At 36.6% G+C, this 21410-nt stretch overlaps 1 protein-coding gene across 9 annotated transcripts in view; it reads left to right on the forward strand.

The window, feature by feature from the left end:
* The first annotated feature begins 340 nt into the window (after positions 1–340).
* Positions 341–21410, forward strand: part of atp2b2 (ATPase plasma membrane Ca2+ transporting 2) — a 177100-nt gene continuing 156030 nt past the window's right edge. For 3 of the 9 annotated variants that reach the window (XR_007828723.1, XM_051122854.1, XM_051122851.1), the window contains exon 1: positions 342–511. The gene's annotated coding sequence lies outside the window, so the exon portion shown is untranslated. Of the gene's footprint in view, positions 512–21410 lie in introns of all 9 variants that reach the window. The other 6 variants (XM_051122857.1, XM_051122852.1, XM_051122855.1 and 3 more) reach the window with 5 other exon arrangements.

Below are 21410 nucleotides of genomic sequence, written 5' to 3' on the forward strand. Positions count from 1 at the left end.
ACAGTTCATAAGTAATTTATCCAGCTCTGCCAATATGTTACATGATGGGGACAAACAAGTTGACTACTTGAGTTTAGTTAAAATCACAACGGTTTGCGCTCAAATAGCGCACTGTTGCTATGGTTACCTGTTCAGATTACCGCTAAAGACACGAACATCTAACTCTAGCAGTTAGCGAAACGTTGTCTAATACGTGGAAATCATCGTGTAACTAATATGCAAATCCTAACACGTTTAGCGCGCACCTTTTAGGACAGCAATAGTTTTTCTCTTTAGGTGTTTTAGGAGGGAGTGGGTGCAATTCACACTGCTCACAGATGAAGGGCATTTGTCTCTGTGAATGAATGAAAACTTCGCCATGTGTAGTGAGAGCTGCTTGCTTTCCCCCTCGGGGTAACATATAAGAGACGTAATGGAAAAATCTCAGTCACTTCAATCTACTCTCAGCCCCCGGATCTCCAGCAAACTCAATGCGCTGGAGCTCCAAACACACGCCAGAGGACCAAACGAGGTAAGTTTATATGGCTTTACCGCAACCGACGCGTAATTCTCGCTGCTGCGATCATATAATTGTTGACAGCATTGGCGTAATGCTGAGAAACACTGATGCTCCTCTGAGAGAGAAGGAGAGAGCGCGCGCAAGGTGATCGAGCATCATAAGAGACGAATACAAACCCTCACGAGTACATCAAGAGACAGAAAATAACTGTTCGAGGCTAAATATAAGTTGAGACGGCTGAAGTTTACGTTCAATGAATGAAGTCAGCAATACAGTATGTAAATAACTACAGACGAGCCACACTATGACTAAGTTTATGGTTTAATCTGTTTTCATGGCAGTGTTTGTTGTGTTTTCGTTGTGGGAATGAGAACAACATTGCGGATGTTTCACATTGGTTCTCGGGTTCTCGACGAAACAGTGTATTAAAATCAACATAATATATTTATCATAAATCAAGCTGGCTCTAATATGTCATTTTTTTTTACTGATGTGATGAGATGATGGAGGGCTTCCACTCTTTCTGAGAGTTGATGACAGTTGCATGCATGAGCTGCTCTGTTTCATTTTATTTCTTAAATGGTCCACCTATTAGGCTACATCTGTTAAGATATATTGTCCCATATTTTGGGTCGACGTATAGGTATGAAACAAGCAGTGACGTTTTAGAAGAGTGAATAGGCTTGTATATTAGGTGAAATTTCTCTTTGTGATTTTGCATGTTCTTTAAACTGAAAGAGAGAGAGAGTGCTAAAAGTTTCAACAGTGGTGTTTTCAGGACAATATTATTTAATAAATATCAGAACATTTGGCAGACATTCTTATCAAAAAGCAACTTGCGTTGCATTTCCTGGTATAGGTGCATTTTATCAGTTCATAGATTTTCTGGGAACTCAACCCATGACCTTGGTGTTGCAACTTGCTCTACTGTTTGGGCTGCAGGAACACTGCTGTAGTGCACAAAAATAATATTTCTGCTACTTACAAAACATCAAAACATTGTTTTGCCACCTGGATAACTGCTAACTTTTTGCAATTTTTGCGGTCATGAATTATTGCATTTCATAGTTGATTTGCTCATTCATTTTAAAAGCCTGTAATAGTTTATTCAATGGCATGTTGTCATTGTGGGCTGTATAGAGTGACAGCATGACCTGCTGTTGGATCAAGATGTGATTACAGAAATTATGCTGACTTTCATAAAGAAACCCACTCTCAGAAATACTGCGTAATGTGCTCAGGTTTGCTCTGTAGCACAGCATTAAAAGTACTTGTACATGTCCAAACAACCATGGCATTTCTAGAATATTCTAGAAAGTGTCTAGAATATTCTATTGGTGTAGTTTAGGCTTATTAAATATTTAGATCTGGAAGCTTGTTGTCCTCTTGAAATGGAGTGCTTGTTTTCATAATGCATAATGGAGTGAACCATGTCTTAATTTGACATGATGAACACGTCCTTTAAATGCACTGCTTCATCTTTATTGGCAGTACAGCACGGTGTTCTGCTAGGTTATATTTAATATTACCAAGAGAGTCATTCAGCTGTTCCTTTGTGTCATGTAGCCAAATGTAATCAAAGCAGAATTCATTTAAATTCCAAATGATTAGTATGCATTAGTGTGATTCACACTATACTGTATTTGAGCAATCAGGCTGATTTTGCTCATTTGTTGGCAGTGTACTTTTCAGGTGTACTTTGGTGTATTAGCATTACATTTACATTAAACCTAAAAGTCCTTAATTATTAATGATGGTTGTTTCAGCATAACATTATAAAACAAGAGCCAGAATTACAATTCATCAAAAGTACACTGGATCATTTTGATGTATTTCGACTCAAGAAGTGGAAGTAGAAAGAGTGAATATTGATGGGAAACACTCACAGTTTGAAGTAGATAAGCACACTTGTGTTTAAAATTTTGTTCCAACTTTATATTAGGCAACCTGTAGTAGGGTGACTTCAGCTACATTTCTGCAAAACTCCAAAAGTGTACCTATATATACAATTTACTGCAGTTTCCAGCTGAAATGCACACTAGTGGCTGTAAAACACCAACAACTTTTGTTCCTTTTCACAAGACATGATTAAAGGGGCAGATTATTGATTAATAAAAACTTATTTTCATAGGTTCTTGCACAATACGTTTTTATGAGCTCAAAAAGTTATCATAGGGCTGGGAATTGCACTTTTGGGAAAACACAAATTTCACGATTCGATTCAATTTCCATTCACAAACTTGTCATTTGAGTCAGATTTCAAATTGATTAGATTCAGTATTGATTGTTTTGGATTGATATCAGTAGGGCTGCAACGATTCCTCAATTCTATTTGAGTATTCGATTAAAAAAAAAAAAAAAATCCTCAATTGCATTTTGCCCGTGACGAGCAATCGGCAAAATACTGGAAGTGGGGCATTCCACACATTAAACCCATTTAAAAATCATAATAAAGCATAATGCTATTAAGAATTCACAATCGCTACGATTCCATTAAATAACTATATGCGACGCAGTCAATATATGCGCTTTATTTACATGCGTCGTGTAGGTTATGCACTTGCATCAGAGGGCTCCATTCACAGTAAATGCTGCTACACAAACTGTTATCATTTACATGTGTGGAGCTCTCAAACTCCATCTCTGTATGTTGCTGTGAGTTTGGGTTTATTATATTATAACATTAATCTGGAACACAACATGCGCTATTTCATCAAATTTGTAAGGTAAATCATTTATAAACCTAAGCAGACACAGGAGAATACATCAGTAGCTTTCTTAAAATGCTAACTGTTCATTGCAATTTCAAAATAAAAGTTTACACGTTCTGATGTCTAAATATTCAAGAAATTACTGAATTAAATTGCGCGGTAAAGCGTAAAAAACAATTGTCAGACCGTTGGCACCATCTGCAGGAACTTGTTATAATGCGTAATGTACATTGCCTCTATTGTTTATAATACATTATGTATTTTAACAGTTTTGTTCAATAAAACCATATGATTACTTGCTTTTAATACTTTATTTTAACTAATTATTATTGCCTCATTGCTATTATATATGTATTTTAAGTCATTTTAAAGGCTATTGTTCACTTAGGTCTATTTTTATTACTACAAATATATATATATATATATATGATTACGCAATTAATTGTCAGAATAATCAGTACTCGATTACCAAAATAATCGTTAGTGACAGCCCTACACTCTTAAAAATAAAGGTGCTTCACAATGCCATAGAATAACTTTTTTTGTGTAAATGGTTCCATAAAGAACCTTTAACCTCTGAAGAACCTTTCTGTTTCACAAAAGGTTCTTTGTCGTGAAAGAAGGTTCTTCAGATTATAAAAAGGTAAAAAAAGTGATGGTTCTTTAAAGAACCTTTAACTGAATGTTTTTTTTTTTTTTTTTTTTTTGTGGAACCAAAAATGGTTCTTTTATGCCATCACTGTGAAGAACCTTTTAAACCACCTTTATTTTTAAGAGTGTAGATATCAGGTACAGTACATGGAAACAAAATCTCTCAACTAATGCTGTAAAATATACGTGAGATTCAGCTGGTACTATAATATTGTTAAAATTAAACGTTAATTAAATATAAAAACAGTAAACTATAAAATGAATATGTTATATGACACATATATTTAGCAAATTCTCCTCTCTAGAGTTCATTTTTTTCTAGCTAACCAATGAGTTTATGGTTACTGAATATGCTTTTTTTTTAAAGGTAAATGTGACATTGTTTAAAAATGAGAATCAATTTAAATTGAGAAATCAGTATTTCTTACCCAGCCCTAGTGCATCTTATAACCAGCTCCATATGTTTGACTTTTCTGACAAAGTAAACTTGCTCAGTAGCATACCTGGTACAGCATTACACTTTGGATGAGAAGCACTCGGATATGAGTCCTGGGTCACAGTAAAAGAGCTCAAAGATTTATAGAAGCAAAAATGACATGGCTGTTTCAGTAATTCGTTTTTTATTCCATGATTGTTTTTGTTAACATCTTTCCTTGACAATGACATAAGTTTCCAGCTTTCCATGTTTTCACTGTTATACAGTAGGAGGCGCTGTTACACATCTTCTGTCTGAGTGCTTTAATGTCTGGATCAAATCAGTAAAGACGAATGAACTTTTGGCAACTTTTTTAACAATGCTGGCAAGGAAAGAGTTAACTATAGATTTTGTGTAGGGTTTATTGTAGGTGCTACATTATTTTGAAACATGATAGAGTTTTAACTAAACTGACATTTTGTTGCAAATATGCTGTGATGCGTACAAACACCAAAGCAATAAAACATTCCCAGATTTTTTTAAATCGGTTTCCTAGAAATTGAATGCATTTTTAGTGCCACTTACTGGACAATTTACTATGAAAGTAACAAAAACTTACAAGAACCACAGTAATGTCATTTTGCAGAAGTGTTGACACTGACACATTTTATTTATCTAATGTTGTGTAGTATTTCATACTACTCTTCTGCAGTTGAGACCAAGAGATAAGTCGGTTTATGGTTGGGCTACATTCAATGTAATTACGTGCAGAAAATGTACACAAAATAAATATTTTATCAGTTTTTATGCAAGTAAACAGTAGTGACAGACACCTCATATAATGGTTCCAAACGCTGAGTGCTTGTTGCTGAATAATCCCATATTCATGAAGATGGTGTGGTTGTACAAACACAGCAGAAATGAGCCATACTATGAAAAATAAGCAGAGATTTTCCAGAGCTCTTGAGTGGATGTATGAAATCCCAAGGACAAACAACAATAATCAGCCTTTTCCCACAATGTTTACACATGATCTCTATGACCCAACATCCATACACAACTGAGTGCTGGACATACACAGCACTTCTGCACTGCACATCACATCGCAGGAACACAACGCTTGTGCGTCAATCCAGATAAAGTCAGTACACTGTATCTGTGTGATTTCACTCATATCCCACACCATCAAAATGTCTCACAGGATACTAGTGCATTACCCAAGACTGAACCTTTGTGGATAAACACAAAATGTTTTATAACTTCTGCCTTGATGTACAGGCTATAGAGTGCAACACTCTGGTTCCGGAAGTAAAACTCAGAATTGCTGACTTTTTTTAAAAAAAATACAATTTTGATGTTTCTTCTCGCGATTGTGAGCTTATATCTCATAATTCTGACTTTTTTTCCTCAGAATTGTATATGAACTCGCAATTCTAACTTTTTTCTTTTGTCAATTTATATCTCATAATTCTGACTTTTTTTTTAAATTGTGAGGTATAAACTTGCAATTGTCTAATTCTGAACAAGTAAAAAGACTGATACTTTATCAGAATTGCAAGTTTATCTCACAATTCTGACTTAATAACTTGCAATTATGTTATAAAGTCAGAATTGTGAGATATAAATGTGTCAGGGCCTGTATTTATCAAGTTTCTCACAGTGCCATTTTAGTCTTAAGTGCTGAGAATTCATGAAATTTACTCCTACTTCCAAACTTAAGTATAAAAGCAAGTTATTAAATTTCTTAAAGCTAAGAATCACTCTTACTCTCCCAGTTATTTAAGACAGCTCCAGAGGTCTCTCAAGTGGTTAGGAGTTTCCAGTAGGGGTTTGTGACGGCACTGAGGAGACAGAGACGTGTGTGAATCTTTCAGGAGGTTTTTGAAATGTTTTACCACGAGCAGTTAATCAAACGGTTATATTTCCTCAGTAATTCAAAATGAGCAAAGAACGCCATAACAGACTTAAGTCTAGCGCGAGTATTATGCCCTTTAAAAACACTCCCGTTATAATCAGTGAAGCTATCTGCACTGTATGATGAATAAATGTTTACCCCTTATTTACACTGCTCACGTCTGTAGCGCGTCTTATAGCTCCGACACAGCAGCCGGAGCAGATTGCAGCCACACTAGTGCCACGGCATAGTTTCTGAAACGACTCTCTGCGCTGTATCAGTAAAGATATTCACCTATGCTCTTTTTTTGACGGCTAATAATAATGATAATGGTCTTGCTGTCGTCAAAGGCATCACCAACAGGCAATATCTCTGCCTATCATCAATACACAATAATATAGTTTGTCGGCACAAGCCTAAATTGAAGGTTGTGATGACGGTTTGTTTCCTTGCCGTAATTCTCTTGAAAATTCTTTATTGTCAAACGTGTGTTGAATGTGAACCATTCAATGTGAATTTATCTGTGAATATTCTTAAATAAGGAAATCTATTCAGTGATTGGGCCGTGTGTATTTCGTCATCCAAAATCCCATTTGTGGAACAACAAAGTGTCTTGAATAATCTTTAAGACTGACACTTAATATTTAGTCTTACACTTCACTTAAATTACGACTGAGATGCTTGATAACTAACTTTTAAATGCAGCTTTGAGCCAAGATTTGTTTACAGTTAAGTCAATTCTTAACAGAATTCTTGAGAGTTATTCTTAGAGGCTTGATAAATACGGGCCCAGAATTGCAAGTTTTTATCTCGCAATTCTGACTTTTTAACTTGCAATTGCAAATTTGTATCACCCAGTTCTGAGAAAAAAATCACAATTACCTTTTTAAATTTTTTACTCAGTGGCGAAAACACCTTTGCAGTCATTCGTGGGATTGTAATTTTTTTTCCCATATTAAAGTACACAGTCTTGTACTTTGTCTTTTTGTCCAAGTTTCAGATATGTGTTTTTTTTTTTTTTTTGTAGCACTGTAACATTGTTGTAACATTGTAACATTTGAAATGCCAGACTGATTTGTCTTTGTGTGATTTGTTTTTATCTCATCATTTAATTCCAAGAGATTTCCCAGTTGTTTCCCTGTTTGTGTGTTCAAATATATATTATGTCTACAGTAAACTACACTGTTCTGTCTATTGAATCAGAACATCAGTGACCTTTATAATTTATGCTGAGGTTTTGTGATGAAGATGTAGTTATATAAAGTGTAGAGATATATTCTGGGACTGGAGAGTCTGTCAGCAATCAGAAGATTTTGTATTGCCTCAAAAATGACAGCATGTTGAACTGAGTTAAATCATGTATCACCAATAATCACCAGCGTTAGTCGCAACTGCACAGTCCTGGAGAGCAATGCTTTATGAAACACCTGATCTGGCATTCGAAAGCAGATGATATATTCAGGCCCACACACAAGCTCAAAACAATACAGATATCATCCACTGACAGCTGCTGAAGCTACAGGAGCATACAGTAGAAAATCACTTATTATGAAAGATTATGAAACACATTGGTCTATTCTTGCTTTAACTGTATTTTTGCATGGGTTTGAGTGTGTTTACATGCATGATCTTACAATGAATTACCTGATTCCAGACCAGACAACGGGTGAGGTCTCAGCTCATTTTTGCTGAAGTCTGTCTAATGAAGCACATAAATGACTTGTCCACTCGCTTTAATCTAATGTATATGTTTGACAGTCATTACTGTCCCGGGACTTTATTCTGTGAACTGTCTCTGCAACTGTAAATAACTCAGTATCTATGTGACGTTACACTGGCCATGTATGATTTTGTAAAATGTACAGTATAAATGTCATCTGGTTTTCTCAGTGTCTGAGACTGTGAGAGTCATCGACTTATGACATATCATCACTGATTACTCACTAAGCGATCACTTCCTGTCCACACATTGTGGACTCACCATCCTCTTCCTGTCTGACCACAGCCACCAAACAGAAACGGCTGCATTCACACCACCATCACTGATTCCTGAATACAGAACTGAACAATAAAACCTTAATGTATGAAAGAATTATTCTGCATGAATGTGTTCAATGTGTTCAGAGCTCCTTTTTGTTTAACAACACCTTCATGTAGAAAAACAATGTGTAAAATATAATTTCTACTATTAAATACTGACAAATCAAGTGTTTAATAATCAATAACAGACAATACACTTTTAAAGCATGAATGAACTGAGAGGCCAGAATGCTTTTAAACCACATTTTGGCTCCACTAAAACAGATTAAAATAGCTGATATTAATGCAAAAAGTCAGATACGATTACTTCATACATATAATTGTGGGAGGGACTTTAGCTTCTTTATTTTACCGTTGGGAGATATTAACTTAATTTCAAATAATTTTTGATGGGACCCGAAGATTAAGATGAAATAGGGTTGCATTAATGATTAATCATCATATATAAACATAGTTATAATCTGTTGATATTATAATATCATGAATCAAGGCATCACTCATATCAGTTCTGATCATTCACATAAATCATGACACTTTTTGTTGGTTCATTCTAGCCAAATGTGTACAGATGTGAGCTAAGATATGGAAAGCAACAAGTACCATTGTAAAATGTCTAGGAGATGTTAGTCTGTTCATTTCCCTGCTGACTGAAGCTCTGCGAGTTTCCCACGATGCATTGTTCTGTAAGTCAATGGTTTCCATTGGAATGACCTCTTGAGCACTGGAAAATGAGCACGTTTGGCACAGTCATACAAAGATGCGACACAATGAGTCATGACATGTCAGCCAACAGAGCGCGATACAGGCCGATGAACAATAGCTGAAACTCTATCGCGATCACGCTGATCCTGTTCTGCTATTGGCTGCGTCCTCATCATGAATTATCTAATGCATTTGTTCTCTAACCTCAGGCCAATATCACATCTGATCACATCATAATTTGAATTAAATCTATCTATCTGTCTGTCTGTTTGTTTAGTTGCTTCAGAGACTCTACACTGTTGATAAGTCTATATAATTATTTCGATTTTAAATAACCAAACTAGATATGACAGAGTTTGATATGGCAGTAATCTCAGTGTTGTCAATGCTAATGACTTTAAGCTTACTTTATTCTTGAAATAGTTTGGTTGTTTGGTGAGAAATGAATGACCTCTAATTAAAAACCGCCAAACAATATCAGCAAGGGAGATATTGCAATTATACATATTGATTTGTTTCTCAGAATGATTTCCCTCCAATCTGTTTAGGGACCAAACAAGTGGTGCTTGCTTTCAAAAGGCCATCAGCTTCCTCTCATTGATTCAGTTATTCAGACCCAAATATTTCTGCACGCTTTAGTGGAAAAACATGGATTTTCTTTAGGCAAAGCCTGGCATGTTTGCACTGTGGCCTATTGGTATTCATGGCCTTTATGGATGTGGTAGAGTTGAATAATGCCTAGTCTTGTTAAAATAGATTTTTCTCAAGCATCAGCAGTTTTTTGCTGGTTTTATGATGTTTGGATGGGTCAACAATGATCTTTAGTGGAGGCTGACATACAGTTTTATGCAAAAGTTTGGGAACCCCTTGCAGAATCTGTGAAACATTTTAACAAAATAGGAGAGATCATACAAATATATTTGAACCCTTTCCAGCAGTGACTGTATGATTTTGACATCCATCTTTTCATACTGAGGACAATTAAACACAACTATTAAAAAAGGGTTCAAACTTTTATTGGGGGGGTGAAAACTTTTTGAATTTGAAGATCAAGGTAAATTGTACTTAATTTGTCTTCCAGGAAACATGCAAGTATCTAATCAGTACTAAAAGGGAAAAATATATATATATTTCAACAAAGTAAGAAAATTTTGAACATCTTCATTCTGTTCAAAAGTTTTCACCCCCTGGAGCACCGTGTTTCCTTCTGGAGCACCAGTGAGTGTTTGAAACTTTTTTAATAGTTGTGTTTGAGTCCTTCAATTGTCCTCAGATCTCAAAATCATACAGTCACTGATAGAAAGGGTTAAAATATGTAAAAAGATGCTGGAAAACTAAAGAATCTGCAAGACGTGGAGGATTTTTCTGAAGAACAGTGCTCAGTTTAACTGTTCAGAACAAACAAGGGACTCATGAACAACCATCACAAAACAAACAAACAAACAAACAAAAAAAAAAACAGTCGTAGATCATCCAGGTAACCACACACAGTGGTAATAAACCAAGGGTTCCCAAACTTTTGCAGGGGGTTATTTTAATAATTTCAGCTGTTTCTTTTTGTCTTGTGGACTATATGTAAACATCTTTTATGTAAAATATCTTACTCAGCACAGTACTAAATAAAAAAATAACATGCATTTTGTATGATCTCTCTTATTTTGTTAAAATTATTCACATTTTCATAGATTCTGCAAGGGGTTTCCAAACTTTTGCATAAAGCTGTACTGTACATGGTCATTGTACACATACATGTACTGTTAATGATTTAATTCTTCCATTGTGCAACTAACAAAAACGTTCAACAGAATGAAATGAGACATCATGTTCAGCATCAAGCAAACATCAGCTCTGAAAGGTCCTTTAACTGAACCACATGCATCGTGGTACTCTCATGAACACACAGTGGAGTAGTTATTTTTGGTTTCTTTCCGCACAAAAAGTATTCTCGTAGCTTCATGAATTAAGGTTGAACCATTGTCACATGGACTATTTTAACGATGTCCTTACCACCTTTCTGGGCCTTGAACGTGGTAGTTGCATTGCTGTCTATGCAGGGTCAGAAAGCTCTCGGATTTCATCAAAAACATCTTAATTTGTGTTCCAAAGATGAACGAAGATCTTACAGGAGTGAAATTTAAGGAGATTATTCCAATCAGACAAAGGGCACATCTCTGTGCTTTATCTGTGATTCTATCTTTATTTAGACTCACACTTAGAGGCTGTAGAGAGAGAGAATATTTCATCCAACAATTGTTTTAGACAAGAATGCTGAAAAAAGAGCTCATTCAAACTACAGTAAGTCCTGTGCTGCTGTATGCAAATATTATATGGCACACTGTAGGACTACAAATTAGCATGCTTCACAAATCATAAACCCAGGAGATTGAAAAAGGTCTGGGAAAGCAGTGTCTCAGAACCTAGTAAGCATCCTACCTAGACATAATTCTGGGTGTGTTTAACCTGAAAAGCTTAGAGAGCTGCCTAGTGTGTCCAAACATTTGAATCTCAAAATACAGTCAGCGTCCCAACACACCAGGGCCGGATTTATGCATAGGTGTTCTAAGCACGTGCCTATGCTTGCACGTTCAGGGGGAGGCCAATTTAGTAGGTAATATATTTGAAAAACATGTCTGCAACATTGGGAGCTTGTAAAAGGAAAAAAGAGAATATTAGAACATGACAAAGAAAAGCCATAGGGCAGTTTGTTTCATCATGGAAAAAAGATGAAAATAACAATGAAGAAGAACTCATTACGGTTGATTCGACGTCACCTGCTCAGCCCATCATGTCCATACCAGAAGTGTCAGAAGCTGATGTTAGCATTCCACGCGAACAAAGATCAAAAGCTACACCGACAGGCACTGAAAGCTTGGTAAGTTATTCATCTGACCCTGCAGAATGGCCAGCGAATGAACATGTTCAGGATTATTTTTGCTTCAACAAACCTGATTAAAATATCGGAGACTTCTCTGCGTCAGTTCGGAAATATGGATCTGTCAGCAAGAGTTTAACAAGGGAGCACTTCTACAGACAGATGACAAATGGAGAGGTTTATCTAAGGGAATGGTTAGTGTACTCCCCTTCAAACAGATCTGTCTTCTGCTGCTGTAAACTGTTTTCAAAAAAGAGACAGCATTTACTTCAGGATACAATGACTGGAAGAATATATAAAGTTGCTTATCAGTGCAGTACTAGCTTGTTCAGCACACGGGACTGTTGATTCTCGAATTGTCTCCAGTCTTGCAAAGGACGTCCTTGCGCAACAGACATACTGGCGTAATATACTAAAGCACATAATTGTCACAGTAAAATGTCTAGCCTCTTGCGGACTGCCTTTTTGTGGTGAGAATAAACAGCACGACTCACCTAGAAATTATAATTTTTTGGGATGCCTCAAGTTGATCAGCCAATTTGACCCCCTTTTATCTGAACATCTTACCAAGTATGGACACAAAGGTAGTGGAATTACAAATCTGTCTTCTACAATGTGCGATATGACTTTATTCGTGTCATGGCTGAAATGAAGTTTTGCAAGTTATTTTGGGTGAAGCACAAAGTATTTCTCTCTAGCTATGTTTCCATCTCTCGGTTTTAATGTGCATTTTTAAGTATCGCATCAGAAATGAGGGATAGAAATGCCAAATTTTTAATAAAAATCCCTTAATTTGCAAAAACGTTTTTTTGCTGGCTTGAGGTGGTTTTTGACTTATGCAAAAAAGGCTTAATGCTAATAATGGAACATGGAAACGCAATTGCCAAATAAATTCCTTCTATGCACATCGAAAAAGTCATGTGACTTATAGAACGGCAAAACCTGACTAACCAGTGGACCAATCTCATTCCAAATGATGAAATTCCAATTTTCTGCCTAAGTTAAATTCACAACTTTAGATGGAAACCCAGCTTGTGATTGCTGATTCTACTCTAGACATCACCCGCAACGATCAACTAACTCTAATCATTCGCTACATCAAACAGGACAGTGACAAACCTCTGGAACATTTTCTGCAGTTCATTCCAAAACACAGCCATACTGCAGAACGCATGACAAACGTGCTTATGTTGGCCATAAAAGAACATAACATTGAGTTGATGGATTGTCGCGGCCAAAGCTACGACAATGCTAATAACATGGCTGGCAGATATTCTGGACTTCAGGCCAGAATTAAAGACGCAAATCCGCTTGTGGAGTATGTCCCATGTTCGGCCCATTCTTTGAATTTGGTTGGATCGTATGCTGTGGAGTGCTGCACTGAAGCAGCATCATTTTTTGGATTTGTTCAAATGCTGTACAATTTCTTTTCAGCATCAACTAAACAATGGGAAATGATCATATCTTACCTTGTGAAGTGTGAAGAACTGACTCTGAAAAGCTTATCTGCCACTAGATGGTCAGTGAGAGCTGATGCAACTAGAGCTCTCAGAGTTGGATACGGAGCAATCAAAGAAGCTCTGGAGAGTATCCATGATGATCAAGAATTCCAAAAATGACACAATATGAAGCAGGACAGCTTTGTGCAATTATGGATAACCTGGAAATGGCAATTTTAACAGTTGTTTGGGAGGAAGTGCTTAAGATGGCCAATAAAGTAAGCGAAGCACTTCAGCAGGTTGACCTGGACCTGTGCACTGTCATCTGTGAAGTCAGGGAAATTGATATTTGATGAGTCTCAAGTGGCTAGTGAAGCTATGAATCGCACAGGGTGCGAGACATTTTTGATTGAAACCCATTACACCATATGCAACTGTCTTGTTGCTGAGCTGCATCGGTGTAATGAAGCTTATACATTATTGGACGGAAAATTCATATTTTTGTCAAAACTTCAGTCAATGAGCAAAAATTACATTCGCATGGCTGCAGATAATTTGAGAAGGCACTATCCTCGTGACCTGGATGAGAACTTTGGTGATGAATTCTGCCATTTTACCACTTTCATGCCCAGTGCAGGCTTTGGGACATCACCTGTACACTGTAAAAAATAAAATCAATTTGTTGAGTCAGCTTAAAATAATTTGTTACCCTGCTGCCTTAAAATTTTAAGTTCAGTCAACTAAAATAAGTTTATTCAACTTCAAGTTTATTCAAGTTGTACTAAGTAACAACTTAGATATTTGTGTTTGCTAAACTTAACAGATGGGTAAGTAACCCAGCTGCCTTCAAATTTTAAGTTGATTCAACTCAAATATTTAAGTTGTCACTTAGTATAATTTAATATTTCAAGTTGAATGAACTTTTTTTGAGTTGACTGAGCTTAAAATTTTAAGGCAGCCAAGTTACAAATTATTTTAAGTTGACTCAACAAATTGTTTTTTACAGTGTAGCAATGCTGAAAAAACTTGGTGTCCTGAAGGACACCTTCCCCAATGTGTACATTTGCCTACGACTGTATCTGACTCTACCCATTTCAAACTGGTCAGGAGAACAGTCTTTTTCTGTTCTCAAGCGAGTGAAAAACTACATTCGCTCTTCAGTGACTGAACGCATGCTGAACGACATTGCGCTGCTTGCCATAGAGAACACTTCCATGGATTACGAGGAAGAGGCAACTTTGAGTAAGTCTGAAACTTTTATTTATTAAACGTGTCATTGTTTAGCACCACACTACAATACAGATGAGCTGCAACCCAGCAGACTTTAGTGAGGTGGCTCTTTCTGGCCGCCGGACACTGTCTCCTGTGATGTATGAAAGTGTTTTTGGAGCAGGCAGCCGTAGGACCGCCGTGCTGCAGTCAGGAGCCTCTCTCATGGGGAGCGTTTGATTCCGGCTAATTAAATGAGCATCTGAGGGCCAATATTGATGTAGCAGGTGGTTGGACTCTGTTATAATGACTCGTTCCTGAGACAGCTGCAGCACCCCTGCACCTAATGAATAGTCAAAGTTAGACAGGAGTTTGTTTGTACAGAAGCGTCCAGATGTCGTCGAGCAGCCCTAGCCAAAGCAGCTGCCAGTACTCCCTGTCCAGGACATCACTAACCTGAGGTATTGGAGAAGACCCTTGTACTCACACTGCCATCCTGACCCAGACCAGAATGTGTGTGAACACTGAGCCTCCCTCAGTCTCATATGTTTTCTTGTTTGTCTCGTTTCTCGCTAAGTAGACTTTTCCCCCAATGTTAATGCCTTTAGAAACCTGCTGAGAGTTAATATCAAGAGCCAACAGGAGTCCGTTAAAGTTGTAGCCCACTAATGGTCCATTACAGAGTGCACAGGAGTGTGGGTTTATGGGTAAGGACATTCAGAAGGGGGCAGTGTGAATCTACAGGCGTCTCAGAAGATCTTCTCTGTTCAGGGGTTCTCAACTGGTGATCACAGGTCTGACCTGGTCTGGGATGCGTTTCCCGTACAACGACGTAACTCACTGATTAATCTCCGTAGTACGATGCATTGTTGTGGAGACGAACTAGCTAGTCACGACTGTTTACAGAACACGATCGCATCTCCGTCGTTTGAACCACATTAGTTCAACAGCATAGGGCCTTTGTTAATGACATCGCCGAGTAATAACGTCTGCTAGTTAACTGATTAGAGATCTCTAAATTGTAGCTATATTGAACATGGCACCTGATGACTAATTTACTATTTTTTTGTTTCCTGTCATTTCACTTTATTTGATGTTTGATTCATTGTGGGTTCCCTTTTACGTCATACTCCGGGTTTCCCTTAGGCAAGTATGCACATGCGCACTATTCAAAAACTGTGCTTACAGAGGATGTGCAAAAATATATCATTAAAATGCATTTATGTTTAGATAGAATGGAGGATATAGATTGCACTGCATGCTATCTTGCTTACTATGCCCAAGAGCATAATTTATTGAACCTATATGTCTTACTAACATGGAATTATGCTTCTAACCACAGGTTGAGAGCTGTAGTTCCAACCACGTAAGTTTGTGAAGCTGTTTGCAAATGTTCGTTTGAACTATGGTTTCGGGAAACACCGAAATGTTGAGCTATGTTGGTAATGATGGAACTTGCAACCATAGTTGGCTAACGATGCTTTTGGGAAATGCACCCCAGGTCGGAGACAACCAGAAAAAGACAATACTAAATGCATATGGGTTATTGATGTGACATGGCATTTTCATTGTCCCACAAGATAATATTGTTGTTATTTAAAATGCAGTAAATCGTTAAACATTTCTTTGTCCTACATGGACCTGTTGTTATAAAAGTGGCAGTGTTATTCGATGTTTTTTACATTTTTGAGCCAAATCTCAAAATTGTCCTATGGTGTGACTGTCTCAAGCATGGTTCAATAAATTACAACTTTTATAAATTAAAAAGAAAAGCTTAAAAATGTTACTAAATACCTCCGGCATAATTGTACAAGTGTCTGTTTCAGTAAATGGCAATACTGTTATTCATCCATATATTTCTGAAAGCATAGGAACTTGATTAGAAAATGTCATATGGTGTGACACCGTATCATCATTTTGAATCAGTCAATTCCAGAGAAAACTTTAATTACTTGAAGGACCCCATTCATGATCATGTTACTGAAGCCCCCTGTCAAGCCATGTGCACATGGACAGTTTTTTTCTCAGAATTGTTTAAATATTTAACTTTTATATTTTAACTTTTTTGGAACCACTAGAAAAGTATTACATTTTGTTGTCCTTTGGTGTGACACCCCTAAATTTTATTTTTTAATTAAAAACTGTATGTTAAACTACATAGTCATGGAAAATTATGCAAATGTGTCTTGCTAACCACTAATGACAGGTCAGCTTGGAATAGCAAGGTTATTAATTGACATTAAAAAGGCTGAAACATGCTATGGTGTGACAGATAACACCTGCATTGTCACACCACATGACAAAGATGTCACACTAGAGGACAAGGTTTCTTTAAGAATAATTTTAAATGAATAAATAAGATTTGTTTAGCAGGGGGGCTGGAGGAGTTTCAGTAACATATTGATTGACTAAGAGACAGAATTTTGTTGATGAATTTTTTTGTTTTGTTTTGTTTTGTTTAAAAAACATGTTGATATTGTTTGTGTCAAAATTAAACTGTCTTTCTTCTTTGGCATGTCGAAATTAAATAGAAATACTTTATTAACTACCATTTCTGTCCTTTAGTGTGACGTAATGTCCTATGGTGTGACACACATAAAAGAACCACAGATTTGTTTTTATCTCAAAATATCTTTAAAAAAAGGTTGAGTATTGCAATAGGGGAGATATAAATATCACTCATCATAAATTGGTATAATTTTAAGGGAGATAGAAGCCAACATGGACAGGCTATCCTGAAAACCTGATTTTTTGCAATCAATTAGGGTATGGCAGAGAAAACCAGGGTTTGCCAACTATTACACTCTGCCACATGCAAATGCTGCTGATTGCAGTTCAGATTTGTATGATTAACAGTTTTTGGTTGTTGGTTGTGTTGGATTGCCACATGATATCCAAAGTAAATCTGGGCCCTGAAGCAAAACTAGTTCCAAACACTGTTTACAGTCGTCTAAGAGGTGAACACAACTGATTCCAGGCCACTTGTTACAGATTTTTTTTTTTTTTTTTTTACTTCAGTTGTGTGAAGTAAAATTGATTAGGGTGATTAGGAATCCTTGTTTTAACCCTTTAACTGGATTGAAGGGTTAACAATTTGCATGCTCAAACTGCATGCAAATTGCAATGACACTAAAGGAGACAAAATTGTATTTTGTCAATAGTTATGAAAGTTAGTGTATAAATACAGATGGAATAATTCTGTATACTATACCTAATATTTTCTTTTTAAGGTCTTTGTTGAGTATTAGTGTGTTTCATCTGCTGTGCCATAACGGGACGCCTGTATCTGTGGGAAGTGTCAGAATGTCACAACACATTTGCATTGGCATGATGACTGATGTTTGTTTGATTGTCTGTGCTGGTTTAGTGTGTGGTGAGCAGATGCAGCTGACTGCATTATATCACTGTCTCACACACGTCTGTCTTCCTATCATTTATTCAGTGGCACATGAACAAGCACCTCACTTTGCCAAGGTCAGTGTCATGTGTTGAGACAGGAGCGTTCACTTCAGTTATGAGCTGTTAAACAACACATTTATTTAACTTTTGGTTTAATAATAATACATGTGCTTTCACAGTGACCTTTCAGATTTGCATGAGAGATTATGCAAGGTGATTTACTCAGCAAACACACAAGTCATATTTGCTATCTAAACAGATCAACACTAGTGCTGACAAACCCTGACCTGATCTTCTGCTGCCTAACACTTGCTAGTGTCCAATTCTGTCATTTATTATTTTTATGTTGTTTCAAGCACACATAATAATATTTGAAGGGTTTAACAGTCTTTTGAGGATCAGGCTCAGTTAAGTCATTAACTGCATCCCTATTTGCATTTTATCCATCCCAAATATGTGAGATTAGGATTAGTGTGTCCCAGTCATACTACGCTGAAAATAATAAGCCACTTTTCCCTGGATGCTATACTGTCAGAATTTTCTGAGCTTAGAAATCATATGTACATGCTTTGCACATGTGCAAAGTTGGCTGATACAATTGCAATTAATTCATAATGAACAATTACGTGTTTTTAATATACATATTTACATGTGAGTTGTTATTTTAAATGTACCAAGTAGAATCAAAGGGTTTTAAAGCCTGGATGTGACCCTGAAAATAACAATCTCTCTCTCCTTCGGCTTGCTCTTTTGATCAGGGGTCACCACAGCGGAGTGATCCGCACAGACGATTTGGCACGTTTTACACCAAATGCCCTTCTTGCACCCTGAAAATAACAATAATGAGCTGAAATATTATTATAATTCTACCTTAGGTTTAGATATACACCAGTGGAAACTGCGTTTTGGTATTAAATTAGTACTGTCAGGATTTACTAAAGACACAGTTAAGAATTAGCTTTGAAAAGGTTTGGGGACCGTTATTTTTGCACCTGACCTTGTTGAATATTCATTTGAAGGAGTTTCCCTTCTAGACGCAAACTTTATGGGAAGAGAGTATTAAAATGAATCATGCAACATGATTTACTAACGTTTGCGCTCGTCAAATAATAATAATGATGACATCATTATTCACTTGGAGCAGTTGATTGGTTCTTTTTCACATCAGCAGCCAATAAGCTTGCTGCTCAGCATTCAAATACTCAGCTAGCGCTTGTTGTGGCAGATTCAGCGTGTTTCAGAAACCCTCCACCGTCCCCAGCTCCACCTGTATAGATCTGCTATGGGGTGATTTCATGTATGTTATATATGAGAGTTATTTCATTTATGTTATATGTGCCACAGCAGTATTTCCTACACACGTCTTGGTACCAGCGTAGCAGGTCTATTCCACCAAGACTAAACACATTAACATTGTCATGTGCATTACCATGCTGATCGCTCTGAGAGTTGTCATGACAGAAATCATGTTTTTAAAATTAATGTATGGGTAGTTGACAAATATGCAGTAAAAAATGTAAAAAAAACATTTTTGAAAAAGAAATGCATATATTTATGTAGTATGAAGTCTGATCTTTGAGAAAATATATAGGGTCCTTAACTTTGTCAATTTTTTTTTTTTTACTGAACTGTACCATAAATTTGTCCTATGGTGTGACATAGCAAAAAAAAAAAAAAAAAAAAAAAAAAAAAAAAACTTAATAATATACAAATAGCATGAGAGAGATTTATCTTCATTGTTAGACACTTATTTTCATATAGTGTTATTTATTTAAAGGGGTCAACGGATGCAAACTTCACTTTTACATGTTGTTTGAACATTAATGTGTGTTGTCAGTGTATGTACAAATCTACCCTATAATGATACAAATCCATGCAGTGGTTTTTAATTAATCTGTAAAAATAATATCCCCTTTTTCAAATCGAGCCATTCTCATATGCCTGTCGGTGTGGCGTCACACCGACAGAGGCCGCTCTCATCAGTGGCGGCTACTGGTCTGTCAAATAGGGGAAGCTCATTTTCGGCCTACATCGTAAAATTGTCTATTTATTTATTCACAAGAATGTGCCTTATTGTCATAAGTAAGTCACAATGCAAACAATCGTAAAAAAAAAAAAAGCTTAGTTTTATTATGCAAAATATGATGTATTTTTTCTTTTAGTCAGATGCTACTATATAGTATAAATATTTTGCAATTTAAATAAGGTTATTATGGAGATTTATTTATTTATTTATTTCTAAAGTATTTTAATAGAAATATAAGGTTTCATTATGTTATGTTAAAATTTTTCAAGATTACTATATATATATATATATATATATATATTAATTTATAGTCATCCTCCATGTTAATATTTAATGTAGTAATCTATATATATATATTGATTACTACATTAAATATTAACATGAATGAATGAATGAACGATCTAAAAAAAATATTAAACTCTGTAAAAGTGAAACAAGGAATGTGGTGTATAATTGTGTGAAATGTATGATGAAAATCAAGCAATTTCGCCAAGCAAATATAAAAAAATAGGTTGCAGCAGTTTTATTTCGACTGAACTTGAGAAATCCACGATGGGACTGAGCGCGAATAGCTTCAGCGATTCCTTATAGTACAAAATCGCTGTCAGTCAAAAGGAGATGCAATCTTTCGACAGACCCTCCAATCATCATGCAGAAGCTCGGAGTCCAGGCCAGCCCACTCCTCATTTGCTCCTCATTCACCCCCAGAGACGCTGAGCGTCCGTGGGCGGGACATAATCGCAGCGTTTATCCAATGACCGTCTAGTTTCAAAGCACTGAAAAAAAAACGTTCAAAGCAGCCCCATTGAAGTCAATGGACGCTGGGCTTCAACGGGGGAAATGCACTGTGACGCTACGGGAATGTATGAGAAGAAAATCAAGTCAGCCGACCTGCTATATCTAACTGATTCTGAACGAACTCGTCTTTGAGATGAACGTTTTCTAACGCATTTTTAGTCAATAAAATGTTAATACAATAGTACATAATTTGACCATTAATTTTGTGACATTATAGGGGAAGCTGAGCTTCCCTTGCAGTCTTAAAGAAATCGCCACTGGCTCTCATGATAGTTGATTGACATGAGCGTCTTACCTCAGACCTGCCGTAAATCAGCTGTAACAGTCCGACTTCGATTGTTTCAATGCTGGAGCAGGGATGCAAGTTAGACAAGAATATCTCCGATTGAGCGAGGTGTTGTGTTGCTGGACGTAATAATGCACATAGTAGTCATCATTTACTCCCGACATGTGAGCTGCTGAAGATGCAGTGGATTATGTTTGTTTGTGAAGGGAATGTGCCTCCTGATCTACATAAATGCATCTATGTTTGCGCAAATCATTCATGATCCAGCTTCACCTACAGTAGAAGTGAGTATAAGGTTTTTTTTTTAATGAATCTCTGCAAACACCTTTCCTAATAATGTGCTAGTTAGCAAGTTCCGCAGCTAAATGCGCTAAATGTGGCTAAGGTAAACAATCTCTCAGAGCACAGCTCATCACTCTAGGGCTGGGAATCGATTCCAAAAAGAATCGATTCCTCAGTTCCAAGGTGT

This window comes from Labeo rohita, chromosome 11 (genome assembly GCF_022985175.1).
Source record: "Labeo rohita strain BAU-BD-2019 chromosome 11, IGBB_LRoh.1.0, whole genome shotgun sequence".
Taxonomy (NCBI): domain Eukaryota; kingdom Metazoa; phylum Chordata; class Actinopteri; order Cypriniformes; family Cyprinidae; genus Labeo; species Labeo rohita.